This window comes from Nicotiana tomentosiformis, chromosome 4 (assembly GCF_000390325.3).
Source record: "Nicotiana tomentosiformis chromosome 4, ASM39032v3, whole genome shotgun sequence".
In the NCBI taxonomy this organism is placed as follows: Eukaryota; Viridiplantae; Streptophyta; class Magnoliopsida; order Solanales; family Solanaceae; genus Nicotiana; species Nicotiana tomentosiformis.
The window spans coordinates 66,542,085-66,545,624 of record NC_090815.1 but is presented as its reverse complement, the minus strand read 5'-3'; positions in this window follow the sequence as shown (position 1 = coordinate 66,545,624).

Here is a 3,540-nt window from a genome sequence, read left to right as displayed (position 1 = left end):
TTTCACGAAAATCTTTAAAAACATGATTCATCAATCTCATGAAAATGCTGGGCGCATTAGTTAAGCCAAAATACATAACTAACCAATCATAAAGCCATACATTATCTCAAAAAGTAGTTTTGCATTCATCTCCATGATTCATTTGAAACTGATGGTGACCACTTTTTTGATGAATTTTAGAAAAGATTTTTGATTCATATAATTGATCCAACATGTCATCAAGACGAGGAACAGGGCGGTGATACTTTACCGTTATCTTTTTGATTTCTCTAATATTTACGCACATCCTCCAAGTTTTATCCTTTTTGGGTACCAATGGAACGAGAACAGATAAAGGACTCAAGCTCTCGCACACAAAGCCTTCTCATGCAACTACTCAATATTCGTTTGAAGTTCATTTATCTCTTTTGGATTATTCCTATAAGCAAGCTTGTTTGGAATTTGTGCTCCAGGGACAAAGTTAATTTGGTGATCAATGCCATGCAAATGTGGTATTCCATTGGGAATGTCCTCAGGGAATAAATCATCTAACTCCTACAAAATAGAAGAAATACTAATGGCAAAGAAGAAGTTAGTAACTCAGAATTAATAAAAACATCTTTGTAAGTAAATAGTATTATGGGGATCCCCTCTACATGCATTTAAACACTCTTTGTCTTTTATATAGAGACTCTCGTGTTTCTTTTTTTTTGCCTCTTTCTGTTCACTAAAACTTTCTTATTTATCACTCAAACCCTCTTTTACCACTTTGCACAACTTGCTGCTGCTCTCTCTCTCTCTCTTTCTCTCTCTCTCTCTATCTATCTATATATCTATCTCTGTCTCTCTTTTTTCTAACTCTTGGCTTTCTTTCTTTTCTTTTCCCTCAAGCTCACACTTGTCATTAAGCTCAAGAGAATATATATACTTTCTTCTATCAATAAAATATTCCTAACATACTTTTATAGACGACCTAACAAAATGTGACAAGCTTTCATAGGAACCACATCATAAAGAACATCATCCACATACCTACCAATATTGAAGTAAATTATGCGTTGTTTGTTGACTTTCAGTTCACCACTATCATTCAGCCATTGGAGTCTATAAGGCTTATGGTGTTTCATGCATTCAAGCTCTGACATGTTTACCAAGTGTGAATTCACCACATTAGCACAACTACCATTAACAATAATCATAGTATATATTTTTCCCTTTATTCGGCACCTAGTATGAAATATATTCTTCTTTTATTATTCACTATTAATTCCCAAACTGATAGTCACAATCCTTGTAATTACCAAAACCAAATCGTCATTAAAGGGCAATTCTACATCATCTTCACTCACAGCTTCCTTTTCTTCCTTTTCCTCACTTTTTTCACCCTCATATTCTCAATCTATAATTCTCCCAACTACCCCAACCAAATCATCATTAGGAAATTCTACAACATCTTCAGTCACCTCTCCTTCTTCTTCCTTACCTTTTTCAATTTCATATCCTCCATCTTCTCTCAAAATAATATTTATTCAATTTGGACAACCATGCATTATACAGCCTCTGTCATGATATTTGTAACATTGAATGGAACTAGAAGGTTTAGAAGATCTATAGTTTAAAGCATTACCTCCCTCTTTCTCAATAACTTTACCTTTGCCCTTGAATTCTTGAGGTCTAGAAATCACTTCTTGTTTTACCCATGGCTTCTTGGAATTGGTGTTTGGCTGACTTAACCATGAGCTTGCTTGTTGCCTTCTTTTCTTTTTCTTTTCTATGTTTACAATCAAATATACTAACTCATCTATAGTTACATATTGTTATATCTTTACGACATCAACTATTTCTCTATTTAAACCATTAAAAAATCTAGCCATATTGGACTCTTCTTCTTCCATACAATTAGCTGGGATCATAGCTATATCCATAGCTTTAAAGTATTCAAAAACAGTCATGATTCCTTGCTTAAAGGTCAGAAAACACATTTGTAGGTCTCTTTTAAAGTGGGAAGGCACAAACCTCTACCCCATGACTCTCTTCATCTTGGTCCAAGTAGCAATGGGTGGTTCTCCATCTTCTTGTTTGTCCCTTGTAAAAATATTTCCACCAAATAACAACATAATCAAAAAATTCAATAACAGTAAGCTTAACCTTCTTACCTTCATAGTTCTCGTGACAGTCAAGGATAGACTCAACTTTCCGCTCCCAATCAAAGTACAAGTCTAGATCTCTTGTGCCATTGAAATATGGAATCTTTATCTTTATACTACTAATATTATCATCTTTTGCTCTACCTCGTTGTCTCCTCCTATCTCTTCCCACCTTATCTAGATTTACATCAAGATCATCAACAAAATCATTTATAGAGTTTTCTTAAATTACAGTGGGGGTATGGGATACATTTCTTCTATTATGAGGCCTAGGATTATTTCGAGGTCGTACATCAGGTTGGTGTCCCCTTTTAGGTGCAGCTTTTGTCTCATATTGTTCAGCAATAGTATCCCTTTTCTGTTGAAATTGCAAGTTCAATCACTAGATTTGTTGGTGCATAGCTTTTTGAGTGAAATAATATCTTGCTCAGATCTCATCTTCCTAAAAAGCCTTCCATTCATCATCACTAGTATTATTGGACATCTTTAAAAAAATAATGGTTATCACTCAAACATTGGCTTTTTCCTCATTTGTTCCCACTCACTCTTGCCTTTTTCTCCTCAATTAACCTTTGAAAAAATACTTTGTGGATTTATAATTAAACCCAACTCGAATTAAAGTCCTTAGTAGTAAAATAAGGAATTTTGGGACACTAAAGAAAGTGAAGAACCAATCCTAGAAAGAGTAGGATATAGTTAAAACAAGACTAGAATAAAATGAAAGGGATATTAGAACAAGATCAAAGGACTAAGAAAATTTGATTTTTCCTTATCCCTAGGATCCCTGTTCTTGTTTCCTTTCTTGACTTTGGAAACAAGCACAAATAAAATCTCATTCCTTGAAGAGCATTGTGATTCTCCCTTTTTTTTTTGGAAAGGCTTTTATTTTTTTCTTTTTTTTTATAGCGTACTATTTAATGTTACAATAACTTTTTTGGTTTTTTCTTACTTTTTTCCTCTTTTGTTCAAGAAATCCCCAAGATTATCAAGAAAAAAATGTTGATACATGCTCTGATACTAATTGATAACATAAAGGTTAGGAGATCCAAGAACGTAAAAAAACAAGTAAAAGAAAAGTTGAAGTAGTAAAAGATTATAATTGAACTTGAGAAAGAAAGAAAATAAACTAGATATGTGAAATTCAAGGAAATATCCAAGAATCCCGAGATGATATTGTCACGACCCAAAATCCCACCTCAAGGTCGTGAAAGTTCCTTGTCAAACTTGTTAAGCAAGCGTACACACAAACAAAAAGTAAAGTCCATTTTCATTATATAATAGAGAGATATAATAATAAAAGATTGAAATAGTAACAAAAGGGTAATACTATATAATAAAACCAAGCACGGCCTAAACACGGCCAGTACAATCCGCCCCCATGTCTATATGGCACAAGTACACGACCAATCTAGGA